We start from the raw sequence: 15,213 nt of genomic DNA on the forward strand, positions 1-15,213 counted from the left end.
CCAATTCGGAAAAAGAAGAGAGGCCAATATGGAGAAAGAAACAAAGCAATAAACAACAGAGTGAACAAACTAGTAAAGACATGAATAATATGAGAATCTTTATTCCCATCATGGGTTGATAACTCGGTTCTAGTTAAGAAATTGGACAAGCAGTGGGGAATATGTGTTGATTTTACCGATCGGAACAAAGCATTCCCAAAAAACTGTTACCCATTACCAGTAATTCATGAGAAAATCGAATCGCTTGGAGGACACAAGTGGAAAAGCTTATTGTATTCATATAAAGGGTACCATCATATTCACATGCATAAAGGACATGGGTACTCTCTTTTATATGAATATGTCATTCGGTCTCAAGAACGTCAGAGCAACATATCAAAGGATAGAAGACATAACATTTACATCAAAAATTGGACGGAACATTGAAGTATACGTAGACTACATGGTTATCAAAAGAAAAATGATAGTTTTTTCTTAAGTGATGTCAGAGAAACATTCGGTAACTTGAGAGGAGTGCACATGAAGTTGAACCCTGAGAAATGTCTATTCATTGTAGAGGAAGGAAAACTATTGGGAAAAATGATAACAAAAAAGGGAATAAAGGCAAACCCTAAGAAAATTGACTCGATAATACAATTACGGTCATCAGATACAATCAAATAAGTGCAATCACTAAATGGCAAGTTAGCAACATTAGATATATTTTTAGCAAAATTGGCTGAAAAGACATAACCTTTCTACAAAAAACGTAAAAACACAATAGACAAGAAGGATTTTCTAACGGACAGAGGAAGCAGAGATAACATTAAAGAAACTCAAAATTGCATTGGCAGTGCTACCGACCTCAGCATTATCCACCACAGAGGAGACATTAACAATATATATATATATATATATATATATATATATATATATATATATATTATTGGATTAGGTGTCTAAGCCATAACTATAATTGGTATGTATTTGACCCGAGAGTAGCATGGTCCTTTTGGGTTTCCTTCACCAACACAATTTGATAAGATGAACTTTTAAGAGTAAGGTTGTTTGTGATTTGTTAATATATTAAAAGTATAATATATTAATATGAAATCATATTATTTAATTAGTATTGATCAAGAATTAATTTAGTGATCAAAAGTGACTAACTAAATATACGGGACTGCTTTGGTAAATCAATGAATCTTATAGTGTGGGCCAATGATCCATGGTTATTTAGGATGGGCTAAACCAAGATGGATAGTCCATGGAGGTTTAACCCATGGAGCCTAAGTAATATGAAGAGTCATGGTGCATTAGGGTTTGCATGAATGTAACCCTAGCATTTGTCATACTATAAAAGGAACCCCCTAGAGCTAAAATCGGTTACCACATACATTCTTGGAGAGTGTGAATCGATTTTGTGCTAAGCAACTTATTCTCTCAAGCCTCCTTTTGCACTTAGTTTTTGTGAAACATTAGTGGCATCACATTTGAGGTGCTAAAGCTTTTGAAGGCCAAAAAATACAAGTCCTACTAAGAGGTAAGTTATCTAACTAGTTATGTTGTTCAATTGTCAAATTGTATGCTATTTAGGATGTATGCTTTTGAAAATCAAATTGCATGTATAATTAGAAAAAAACATAGATCCAAAGCATCTAGGGTTGCATGTGCACCATAAGGTTGTTAGAGTGCTCAAAACCCTTCAGTGGTATCAGAGCCTAGGATTGTTTTCTGTGATACTTGATGCTTATTAAGTTTCCAAGTTGAAAAAATCGAATTTCTGGCCTCCGACTGATGAACTCGCCGAGTCCACTGATTGACTCGACAAATCCACTCAGTAAAAGGGCCAACCCGACGAATGAAGATAATGCACTCGTCGAGTTAATGGCTTTGGTTGCAGAATTGCGAGTTTTTGGCCAGAATTGAATTAGGATCATTACCACAAATTGTTTTTTGAAACATAAAATCTGTTTTCTTGATATGGTAGTGATCATGCTCATCCAATTAAAAGATAATTGTCAAAATTTCAAGATTTGTATTAGTTTATATAATTAGGCTAATTTCTAGCAAATTGTTGATATGAATTACCTTGGCTTATGAGTTTAACTAGATCATAGATAAATTATTTGATTATTTTGTTAATTAAAATATTGATCTAAATGCCTTTAATGAATCCCATAACTTGTCCTCAAGTTATGGAAAATGAAAAGTCTCACTTTTAAAAGTCATTAAACTCATAAGTTATGGAAATGAAAAGTTTTGAAGAGTTTCAAAACTTGCCCTCAAGTTTTGGAATTTGTAAAGTCACACTTATGAATACTTTAATTCCAAACCTTAGAATTTTAAAATTTTAAAATTCAACCCTTATACTATTATAATATTAAAAGTTTAATAATTATATACTCCCTCTGTCCCAATATTATTGTCCAGAGACAAAAAACACATAGATTAAGAAAAACATTAATTACCACTAACTTTATTTAATAAAATGACAGTCTTGTCCTTACTTTGCATTTAATGTCCATTAAATGCTTAGTTTGTTAAGTAATAATGAGGGGATATTTTGGTAAAAATGTTATTTATTTTTAGAAGAGGACTATTATTTTGGGAAAAACAAAAAAGGAAAGATGGACTATAATTTTGGGACGGATGGAGTATATGTATAAGACAAGTTAGTCTTACCGTTAGTAGGTCTCATTCATGAAGTTGGTCTATAAGGGGGGGGGGGGGATAAGGTTACTGCCTATAAAATGTTGGTTTAATGGGTGTCCACTCTCACCCACCGCTTCCTTGACTGGTGGAGGGTCGTTAGCCGAACGGGTCTGATAGGACATGAATTCTCGTTAAAAGTATAATGATAATTACAAAGTAACTAAATGTTTTATTAAATTCCCAATCTTAGTTACTTTAGGAAAAATGTGAAATTGATGCTAATCCATGAAATTTCACTTTGCACCTTGCCAAGTCGTTAATGGAGCGTGTGTAGTTAAGTGTAACGCCTGTGTTTCCGGGCTTGCCACTTTTAGCAATGTAATAGTCTAGGTTAACCTTTGTAACCCGTTTTGAAATAATAAGATTGTATTATTTGAGTATTATGTGTTTTGTGCTTAATTGCTTAATTATGTGGTTTGATTAATTAAGAATAAAAATAAGCATCAAAATTTAAGTGTTAAATAAACTTAATATCTTTGATTAATGTTGTGGTAATTGAAACGAGGTTTCCGAATATATATAGAACGCCCAAATCTGACTTCGTATGAGGAAGTTATGATTTATCGAAGTTCCGGCTTAGCGGTATACGGCCTGAAATACTCGATTTGAGATCGAGCGGTTTTTAGCCGAAGCAATCTAAATGAGAATCGAAGATCTCATTGTTGGTATCGAAGCGATAAAAAGTTAGGCGAGAACGGACGTCAAACGAAGAAGTTATGAATTTATAACGAAAGTTTCTGTCGCGGCCTATTAAAAATAATTAATAAAAATAAAGTCAAAATTAGCCGACAGAGTCTAAACGAAAGTCGTAGAGCGTGGTCTCACCTTTCCGTGGATATAAAGAACGTCGAAAACGGAGTTCGTATGAAGAAGTTATGAATTTCCGAAGTTTATTAATCATTTTGTAATTAAATTTAATTCAAAATTCGGAGGTATTATCCGAAGACGAGTCACCGGTGTGATCCGGAGTACGCCCCGCGTACGAGGTTACGCTACCGCGTACTCAGCATAGTGTCGACACTTCGGATGACGCATGCAGTGACGATTTCGGAAGCAGTACGCGCTGCGTACAGCAGTACGCCCCGCGTACTCCGAGGCTCCAGCCTCTATAAAAGGGATCCGAAGGCAACCGAGAGTTTTGTTCATTTCTTCTCTTCTCTCTAGTCTTTTGCATCGTTTTGCGTGCCGATTTCACCCCGAAGCCCCGGTATCATACTCTAGCCCCGAGGCAAGTCCCGAGATCCTGAAGATCCCGAGAAGTGCGGTTCCCGAGTCAAAGCTCTGCCCGCGAGAAGTTCGATTTTCGAGGAGATCTTCCAGATCTGCTGAGGAATACTACTTCTATAAGCCGTAGTGCTGTCGGATCATCTTCTGATCAAGTGAGTGTGTAGTTATTTTCTTTCTAATACAATAATACGAAGTATATTATATAAAAATACATGCTATGTGTATATATTTGGTTGTGTTATGTGTGAATGTGTATTCACTCTCTTCTATCTTATAGATCTGCTTATTTCTTTGTGAGATATGTGTTATGTGTGTGTGTGCCTCATCTGTTATGTGATATATGTGTTGATTAAAGCATGCTATACAGGTTTTCTTTAAACTATGTATACAAATGTATATTTTTATCTACTAATATGTTGGGTAGAACATGGGTAGATAGTTGGTGTGTAATAAACAGATGAGAGGCCTCGTTGTTGTTTGATTGAGTCATCTAGCGGAGTTTAGATGACGACCACTGGCTATTCTAGACAGTCTTGTGGAAACATTAGCAGGTTCGCCACCTGTAGGTGTTAATGAACTTGGGTGTTCATTCGCTGTACTCCACCCCCCTCATGGTTGCCTTATTTGACTTATATTGCTGAGGTACCCCCGAAGCATGTGTTGTCGCCCCGATGAAATATTCTTAGACTAGGTCCCTTATGTTAGTTGTTTTAGGGACATTAAAGTGAGAATAACGGGAATGGGTAATTGGGTTATTGTTGGTTGGTGAAAATTAAATATGATATTTATTGTGGGTTGAAAACCCTATATGCTCACCAGGCTCCCAAGCCTGACCCACTCAGTTTTAAATTGTATTACAGGAAGTGGCGGAAGGGCATGAGATGGATGATCCATCAAGTTGTTTTGTTTACAAGTCTGTATATGTTTATATTTGTTATATGACTTGTAATGTATTTGTTTATGCTTATTGGTCTGTATCGGAACATGACACCCCGAGTTTTGATTATAATGAAAATGCATTTCTTTTATGAAATGCTTCGGTAAACATTGTTTTATCATGTTTTGTTTTTGGGAACAAATTCCGCAACTCTTTCAAATCAAAAGGATTTACTCTGAAAATATTTTAAAAGCATAAATGAAAATCGGTCTTTTCTGGCCGAGATTTTGGGGATGTCACAGTTGGTATCAGAGCATTAGTTTAAGCGAACTAGGAATTTGTAAGATTTCTAGACTTAAACTTAGAATGCTAAGTGAAGTTTTGAGATGTGTGTCTGTTGTGATTTAGACACGAGCACTAGTTTATTTTAGGAAAGTTGCCTAAAATGCTTTTATGTGCTAAATGTTATATGTTGCCATATATATGATATTATTTGTTCGGATCTATGGTCTGTTGCCGACCGGATCTAGAAACCTTATGTGTGTAGGATTCTAAGCGTACGTCTACGATATTAGAACTAGCATATAAACATTTCGGAGTGATAAGGATGATTAGAATATCTATCGTGAATGAGGATCCGATTGGAGTTATGTATTGGATCTCCGAAATGGAGTTAGCCTTCATGACGTGTGGTTGCAGAGGCAAGTTGCAGACTATCTATGCAGTGCGTCAGTTCCGAGGAGGAGCCGTTCGTTGGTGGAACACTCTAGGGAAGACCTTAAGCCCTAATGAGCCACTGCAATTGACATAGGCAGAATTCTTGGTGCAGTTCAAGCGCAAGTTTTGTTTGGCTCAAAATCTGTTGGAGTTGGAGAATAAGTTTTTGACATTGACGAAAGGTAGCATGTCAGTTGATGAGTACACTAATAACTTCACCGATAAGATGGAGTTTGCCTTGCGTATCGTTCCAGACGAGCTGACAAAGGTGGATCGGTATGCGAAGGGACTCCCATGGGAGTACGAGGTGCCAGTACGTCAGGCACTTACTCTAGAGGCAGCTATCTGGGCTGCCAAGTCTGTGGAGAACATGATCAAGGGGAGAACCACCATCAAGTTTGAGGTTGGTGAGAAAATGAAGTTTGAGGGAACATCTGGTTCCAGTAAGAAGAGCAAATTTTCGAAATCTGATTCGAAAAAGTTTGGAGGAAAAGGAGGCGAGGCGAAGTGGTGTGATAAGTGTAAGAAAAAGCACTTTGGGAAATGTAGCGAGGATGTGACCTGCTACAAGTGTGGAAAGGTCGGACATTTTGCCAATGAATATCCGAACAACAAAAGGATGTGTTTTGGGTGTAATGAAGAGGGGCATATTTTGAAAGACTGTCCGAAGAAGAAGGAGGCAGCGAAGCCTAACATTCCACCAAAGCCGAAGGCGAGAGCCTTCCAGATGACACTTGAGGCTGCGAAAGATGAAGCTGATGTCGCTTCAGGTACCTTTCTCGTAAACGAATTACCTGCTCAAATTTTGTTTGATTCTGGAGCCAACTACTCCTTTATTTCGCATGAGTTTGGTAGAAAGCTAGGTTTGCCTATTGATAGACTAGATGATGCTTTATTAGTTGAAGTAGCTAGTGGCAAGTTTGTACCTGTTAGCCATCGTATGAAAAGCATCTTAATTGATCTGAATGGGAATAAGTTTCACGAGGAATTATTGCCTACCGAACTAAATGATTTCGACATCGTGTTGGGAATGGATTTGCTTAGCGCCAATGATGCCGAAATTTTATGCAAGAAAAAGATAGTTAAAGTAAACCCGCCTGGAAAAGATTCGTTTATGGTGTATGGGGACAAACGGCGAGTGAATTCTGGAATCATTTCTCTAATGAAAGCCAGAAAGTGTTTGACCAAGGGATGTACATCATATTTAGCGTTTGTGATTGATGCTAAGAAAGAAAAGAAGGTGATGCAGAGCATTCCAGTGGTGTGTGATTATCCGGAAGTATTTCCCGAGGATCTTCCTGGATTACCACTTGATAGACAAGTGGAGTTCAGAATAGACTTGTTACCAGGAACCACGCCAATAGCAAAAGCACCTTATCGATTAGCACCGACGGAGATGAAGGAGCTGATGATGCAACTTCAGGAGTTATTGGACAAAGGTTTCATTAGACCTAGTTCATCGCCCTGGGGAGCTCCGGTGTTATTTGTGAAGAAGAAAGATGGAAGTATGAGAATGTGCATCGATTACAGAGAGCTGAACAAGGCAACAATAAAGAATAGATATCCGTTGCCGAGGATTGATGACCTATTTGAGCAATTGCAAGGTTCGAGCTATTTCTCGAAGATCGATCTTAGGTCAGGATATCATCAGCTGAAGGTAAGAGAGCAAGATATCGAGAAGACTGCATTCAGAACTAGATATGGACACTACGAGTTCTTGGTTATGTCGTTTGGACTAACCAATGCTCCGGCAGCGTTCATGGATTTGATGAATAGGGTTTGTAATCCTTTCCTTGATAAATCCGTGATAGTGTTTATAGACGACATTCTGATTTACTCGAAAAGCCAGGAGGAGCATGGCAGGCACTTGCGAGAAGTTTTAGAAGTTTTGAAGAAGGAGAAGCTTTATGCGAAGTTCTCCAAATGTGATTTTTGGATTCGTGAAGTCCAATTCTTGGGTCACGTGGTCAACCAAGAAGGGATAATGGTTGATCCAGCGAAGATCGAAGTTGTGACGAAGTGGGAACAACCGAAAAGTCCCACGGAGATTCGAAGCTTTTTAGGATTAGCCGTATATTACCGTAGGTTTATCCAAGGCTTTTCTTCGATTGCTACTCCATTAACAGCTTTGACCCACAAAGGAGCTACTTATGCTTGGAGTGAGAAGCATAAAGAAGCATTCGAGAAGTTAAAGAAGAAGCTATGCGAGGCACCGATACTTTCTCTACCCGATGGAGTTGAAGACTTTGCTGTTTATAGCGATGCGTCTGGTGTTGGATTGGGTTGTGTTTTGACCCAAAGAGAAAAGGTGATAGCATATGCGTCTCGACAGCTGAAAGAGCATGAAAAGAATTACCCGACTCATGATTTGGAGTTGGCAGCGGTAGTTTTCGCTCTAAAAATATGGAAGCATTACCTTTATGGCACGAAGTGCAAACTTTTTACTAATCATAAGAGTCTCTAATATCTCTTTAATCAGAAAGAATTGAATATGAGGCAACGACGCTGGCTAGAATTACTTAAAGACTACGACTGCGAGATACTTTACCACCCCGGTAAAGCTAATGTTGTTGCTGATGCTCTCAGTCGGAAGGTCAATCTTGAAAGGAAGAGGCCAAGAGCGTTGAGAATTGAAGTTGTCTCGACCATTGTGGAAAGTATAAAGAAAGCTCAAGAGGAAGCTTCTGAGAAAAATGACCGAAAGGAGGAACGTTTGGGTAAAACGTTGGTGTTTGGTACTAACGGTCATGGGCTGAAAGTATTCCAAGATCGTATTTGGGTACCTAAGTCAGGAGGAATTAGGGATCTTCTGATGGAAGAAGCTCACAAAACCATGTACTCGATTCATCCGGGTAGCACTAAAATGTATAGGGACTTGAAACCCTACTACTGGTGGCCGACGATGAAGCTTGATGTTGCAAAGTATGTGGCCGAGTGTGTGACTTGTGCGAGAGTCAAGACACAACATCAGAAACCTTACGGGAGTTTAGAACCATTGCTTGTGCCTATGGGTAAGTGGGAAGACATTGCTATGGATTTTGTCACTAAACTGCCCAGAACAAAGAGTGGTCACGACATGATTTGGGTGGTCGTTGATCGATTCACTAAGAGTGCGCATTTCATAGCGGCCAGGGAGAAATGGTCTATGGAAAAGCTTGCGAATTCTTACGTGAAGGAAATTGTGAGGCTTCACGGTGTTCCGTTAACGATTGTATCGGATCGTGATAGCCGTTTCACCTCAAGGTTTTGGAAAAGTCTACAAGAGGAAATGGGTACCAAGTTATGTTTAAGCACAGCTTACCATCCGCAGACTGATGGTCAGAGTGAAAGAACAATACAAACACTTGAAGATATGCTGAGAGCATGTACCTTGGAATTCCTAGGTAATTGGGATGAACATTTACCGTTGGTAGAATTTTCCTATTATAATAGTTTTCACTCGAGCATTAAGATGGCACCTTTTCAAGCTTTGTATGGACAGAAGTGTCGTACGCCGTCTTGTTGGCTTGAGGCTGGGGAAAAGCAGTTTATGGGACCGGAGATGGTTCATCAAACTGCTGAAAAGTTGAAAATAATTAGGGAAAGAATGTTAGCAGCTCAAGATCGTCAAAAGAGCTATGCTGACAAGAAGCGAAGACCGATGACTTTTGAGGTTGGAGATTCGGTTTTGCTTAAAGTCTCGCCGTGGAAGGGACTTATAAGATTTGGTAAAAGGGGAAAGTTGAGTCCAAGGTTTATTGGACCGTTTAAAGTCCTTCAGAGGATTGGGAACCAAGCTTACAAGCTCGAATTACTCGAAGAACTGAATGGAATTCACAACACTTTTCATGTGTGTTATTTGAGGAAGTTCACGGGAGAAGTTCCCGATATAATTCCAATTTCTGAATTGAGAATTGATGAGAACAAAAGGTTGATTGAAGAACCAGAGGCAATTGTTGACCGAAAGACTAAGAAGTTGCGACGCAAAATGGTTGGGTTAGTGCTTTTCCGATGGAAACACACGAATGGGCCGAATCTCACCTGGGAGACGGAGAGTGACATGTTGAGTCGCTATCCGCATTTGTTTGTTGATGTGTGATTCCGGGGACGGAATCATTCTAAGGTGGAGAGAATTGTAACGCCTGTGTTTTCGGGCTTGCCACTTTTAGCAATGTAATAGTCTAGGTTAACCTTTGTAACCCGTTTTGAAATAATAAGATTGTATTATTTGAGTATTATGTGTTTTGTGCTTAATTGCTTAATTATGTGGTTTGATTAATTAAGAATAAAAATAAGCGTCAAAATTTAAGTGTAAAATAAACTTAATATCTTTGATGAATGTTGTGGTAATTGAAACGAGGTTTCCGAATATATATAGAACGCCCAAATCTGACTTCGTATGAGGAAGTTATGATTTATCGAAGTTCCGGCTTAGCGGTATACGGCCTGAAATACTCGATTTGAGATCGAGCGGTTTTTAGCCGAAGCAATCTAAATGAGAATCGAAGATCTCATTGTTGGTATCGAAGCGATAAAAAGTTAGGCGAGAACGGACGTCAAACGAAGAAGTTATGAATTTATAACGAAAGTTTCTGTCGCGGCCTATTAAAAATAATTAATAAAAATAAAGTCAATATTAACCGACGGAGTCTAAACGAAAGTCGTAGAGCGTGGTCTCACCTTTCCGTGGATATAAAGAACGTCGAAAACGGAGTTCGTATGAAGAAGTTATGAATTTACGATGTTTATTAATCATTTTGTAATTAAATTTAATTCAAAATTCGGAGGTATTATCCGAAGACGAGTCACCGGTGTGATCCGGAGTACGCCCCGCGTACGAGGTTACGCTACCGCATACTCAGCATAGTGTCGACACTTCGGATGACGCATGCAGTGACGATTTCGGAAGCAGTACGCGCTGCGTACAGCAGTACGCCCCGCGTACTCCGAGGCTCCAGCCTCTATAAAAGGGATCCGAAGGCAGCCGAGAGTTTTGTTCATTTCTTCTCTTCTCTCTAGTCTTTTGCATCGTTTTGCGTGCCGATTTCACCCCGAAGCCCCGGTATCATACTCTAGCCCCGAGGCAAGTCCCGAGATCCCGAAGATCCCGAGAAGTGCGGTTCCCGAGTCGAAGCTCTGCCTGTGAGAAGTTCGATTTTCGAGGAGATCTTCCAGATCTGCTGAGGAATACTACTTCTATAAGCCGTAGTGCTGTCGGATCATCTTCTGATCAAGTGAGTGTGTAGTTATTTTCTTTCTAATACAATAATACGAAGTATTTTATATAAAAATACGTGCTATGTGTATATATTTGGTTGTGTTATGTGTGAATGTGTATTCACTCTCTTCTATCTTATAGATCTGCTTATTTCTTTGTGAGATATGTGTTATGTGTGTGTGTGCCTCATCTGTTATGTGATATATGTGTTGATTAAAGCATGCTATACATGTTTTCTTTAAACTATGTATACAAATGTATATTTTTATCTACTAATATGTTGGGTAGAAAATGGGTAGATAGTTGGTGTGTAATAAACAGATGAGAGGCCTCGTTGTTGTTTGATTGAGTCATCTAGCGGAGTTTAGATGACGACCACTGGCTATTCTAGACAGTCTTGTGGAAACATTAGCAGGTTCGCCACCTGTAGGTGTTAATGAACTTGGGTGTTCATTCGCTGTACTCCATCCCCCTCATGGTTGCCTTATTTGACTTATATTGCTGAGGTACCCCCGAAGCATGTGTTGTCGCCTCGATGAAATATTCTTAGACTAGGTCCCTTATGTTAGTTGTTTTAGGGACATTAAAGTGAGAATAACGGGAATGGGTAATTGGGTTATTGTTGGTTGGTGAAAATTAAATATGATATTTATTGTGGGTTGAAAACCCTATATGCTCACCAGGCTCCCAAGCCTGACCCACTCAGTTTTAAATTGTATTACAGGAAGTGGCGGAAGGGCATGAGATGGATGATCCATCAAGTTGTTTTGTTTACAAGTCTGTATATGTTTATATTTGTTATATGACTTGTAATGTATTTGTTTATCTTATTGGTCTGTATCGGAACATGACACCCCGAGTTTTGATTATAATGAAAATGCATTTCTTTTATGAAATGCTTCGGTAAACATTGTTTTATCATGTTTTGTTTTTGGGAACAAATTCCGCAACTCTTTCAAATCAAAAGGATTTACTCTGAAAATATTTTAAAAGCATAAATGAAAATCGGTCTTTTCTGGCCCAGATTTTGGGGATGTCACATTAAGCAACACATTGATTAGGTGATAAATGACATCGAGTGTACCAAGCATATTTGTATGATTATTCACACCTTGTTTGTGATCCTTGGTATCCCAGTCACAAACTTGAAGGGCATAATCGAGATTTAAACATACCATTGAAAAGTTCAATGAATCTCAAAGGAATCTAGGAATTTCAATCCAATCAAAACTTAATAATCAATTTCATTTTTCATGGTGGAAATTGGTAAATCATCATTTAGCTACCTTCAAATATTTTGCAATTGGATTACGGCATCCCTCTTCCAAATTGTAAAATATTGTGTTAGGTCCTAGCCTTAATATTTCATTTTGGTGTTATATTAAGGACTCTTATCTAATCTAAACTTTGTCTTTATTTTTCAGATGTCTTCCAATACTACTTCTGGCTCAAACCCTACTGGCTCTTTCTCCCTAATCAACTTGTGTGGGAGAGTTATCTTTGATGGTTCCAACTTCAATGATTGGATCAAGAACATCAGGATGGTTACTCGTTACGAGGACAAGGAATATGTCCTTGACAAAGAGCTTAAGGAAATTGATTAGTCGTCTGTTACTCCTGAGGAGATTGCTGAGTATAGGACTCATGAGAAGGATGCCACCAAGGTGTCTTATATCATGTTGGCCGCTATGACAGCTGAACTCCCAAAGTCCTATGAGGACTATTACCCTTTTGAGATGCACCAAGACCTGATGGAAAGATACCATTAGAGTGCTCGTCAAGAGAGGTATGAAATCATCGCCTCCTTGATAAGAACAAAGATGAAGGATGGAGAATCCATCACGGCCCACTTGCAGAAAATGCAAAGGTTTGTGGACCGCTTGTTGAAGTTGAATGTGAACTTCGATGAAGAGTTGGCCATAAATATCATTCTACACTATTTACCTCCATATTATGATCAGTTTCGTATGACCTATCATATGAAAAGGAGGAGGTCACTCTTAGCAAGCTTCAAGGCCTTTTGAGGACTACTGAAAGTAGTCTTAAAGGTAAGACTGTTATTCCTACTCCTATTGCCACTGCCCCTGTCTTGGAAATTGGAGATGGGAAAGGGAAGAAAAGGAAGGCTCCCTCTAAGAGCCGCAAGGGAAAGTCTCTTGATGGATCCTCTTCCAGTGGGATAAAAGCTGGTTCTGCTAATCCCTCTACCAACCCGAAAGAAGGAGAGTGTTTCTATTGTCATGATAAAGGGCACTGGAAGTGAAGCTTCCCTAAATACTTGCAGGATGTCAAGGATGGGAAGGTTAAACTCACCCATGAAGGTATTTATACTATTCTATGTAATAACTCATCACATTCTTGTTCTTAGGTCATTGATACAGGTTGTGGATTTCACATTTGTTCTGATTTGCAGGGACTAAAAAGAAGTACGGATGTGGAGCACGGGAAGATGAACTTGATCATGGGGAATATGAAAATGTCGCATGTCACCAAGATTGGAGTTTATTCTTTATTTCTTAGTAGTGGGTTGAAATTAGATTTGAATAATTGTTACTATTCGTCTGATATGGCGAGAAATATTATTTCCTTTCATGGTTTGTACAATCAAGGGTTTAGTTTTTCATTTGATAATGAAATTGGTGCTATTAATGCTTTTTATAATGGTGTTTTTTATTTTAAAGAATTGCCTTGTAATGGTGTATATGAAACTGTGAGGGTTGTAGACAACTTAGGAAATAATGTGTTGCACATTGATTCTTCCAATAGTTTGGATAAGGAATGCTTGTGGCATTGTCGTCTTGGGCATTCCAACAAGAAGCGCATAGGCCAACTCCAAAAGGCTGGAGTCTTGGAGTCATTCGACTTAAGGTCGGATGACACTTGCGAATCTTTTTTGCTTGGAAAGATGACCAAGTCACCCTTCATTGGTACTTGTGAAAGGGGTGAAGGTTTTTTAGATCTCATTCACACTGATGTGTGTGGACCCTTTAGGACTGCTACAAGGGATGCTAACCACTTCTAAGTGACTTTTATTGATGATTACAATAGATATGGCTATATCTACTTGATCAAACACAAGTTAGAAACCTCTGAAAAGTTCAAAGAATTTAAACAAGAAGTGGAGAATCAGTTGGGCAGGAAGATAAAGATGCTCCGATTTGATCGGGGTGGTGAGTACCTTAGTATCGAGTTCCAAGGCTATCTTAAGGAATGTGGGATTGTTTCACAATTGACGCCACCTAGGACATCACAACTTAGTGGTGTAGCTGAGAGGCGCAATCGAACCTTGTTGGACATGGTTCGTTCCATGATGAGTCGAGCTTCGTTACCTATCTCATTCTGGGGGTATGCCTTAGAGATTGCCGCCCATATCCTTAATCCAATCCGAACTAAGAAGATTGGCAAAACACCTCACGAGACGTGGACAGGGAAGGTTCCCTTGATAGCACACATCAAGGTTTGGGGTTGTGAGGATTTCGTGAGACGCGAGACTCACAACAAGCTCGAACCTCGTAGTGAGCGGTGTATTTTCATCGGCTACCCACATAAATCCTTTGGATATCTCTTCTATATACCTAGTGACAATGGTGTTTTAGTTACGAGGAGAGGAGTCTTTTGTGAGAGAGAACTTATAGGCCAAGGAGACAGTGGGAGGAAAATTGACCTTGAAGAGCTTCAAGAGTCAAGCGGTGAAGTAACCTTAAACACTAGCAATCTACCTGAGGAGAAAACTCCTGTTGAACCGGTTGATGAGTCCGTACCTCTGAGGCGCTCTAGTAGAGTTGGTGTTCCACCTGTTTTATATGGTTTCCATACAACATCTGAGGGTGATACACTTATCAGTGATAGCACACTGGTAAATTTGGATGAACCTAACAATTACAAGGAAGCCATGACAAGCCCCGAGTCTGCAACGTGGAAAGAGGCTATGGACAGCAAGATTCAGTCCATGTATGACAATCAAGTTTGGAACTTGGTTGGCAATGTACATGGTTGTAAGACAGTCGGGTGCAAATGGATCTTCAAGAAGACCGACATGGATGGGAAAGTACACACATATAAGGTGCGACTGGTTGCAAAGGGCTTTACTCAAAATCATGGAGTTAACTATGATGAGACCTTCTCACCAGTAGCGAAGATTAAATCTATAAGGGTTATGTTAGCCATAGATGCATTTCATGACTATGAAATATGGCAAATGGATGTCAAAACCACTTTACTTAATGGGAAGTTGGCTGAAGATGTTTACATGAGTCAGCCAGAGGCCAGAGGGTTTTGTTAATGCAAAGTACCCTAATAGGGTGTGTAAGATTGAGAAATCCATTTATGGATTTAAACAAGCATCTCGTAGATGGATCTTTGTTTAGATGAGAAAGTCAAAGAGTTTGGATTTTCGAGAAGCAAGGATGAGTCCTGTGTGTATGTCAAGGCTAGTGGGAGTACAATTAGCTTTCTGGTGTTTTATGTGGATGACATACTACTCATAAGAAATGACATTCCA

The sequence above is a fragment of the Lactuca sativa genome, chromosome 8 (genome assembly GCF_002870075.4).
Source record: "Lactuca sativa cultivar Salinas chromosome 8, Lsat_Salinas_v11, whole genome shotgun sequence".
NCBI lineage: Eukaryota > Viridiplantae > Streptophyta > Magnoliopsida > Asterales > Asteraceae > Lactuca > Lactuca sativa.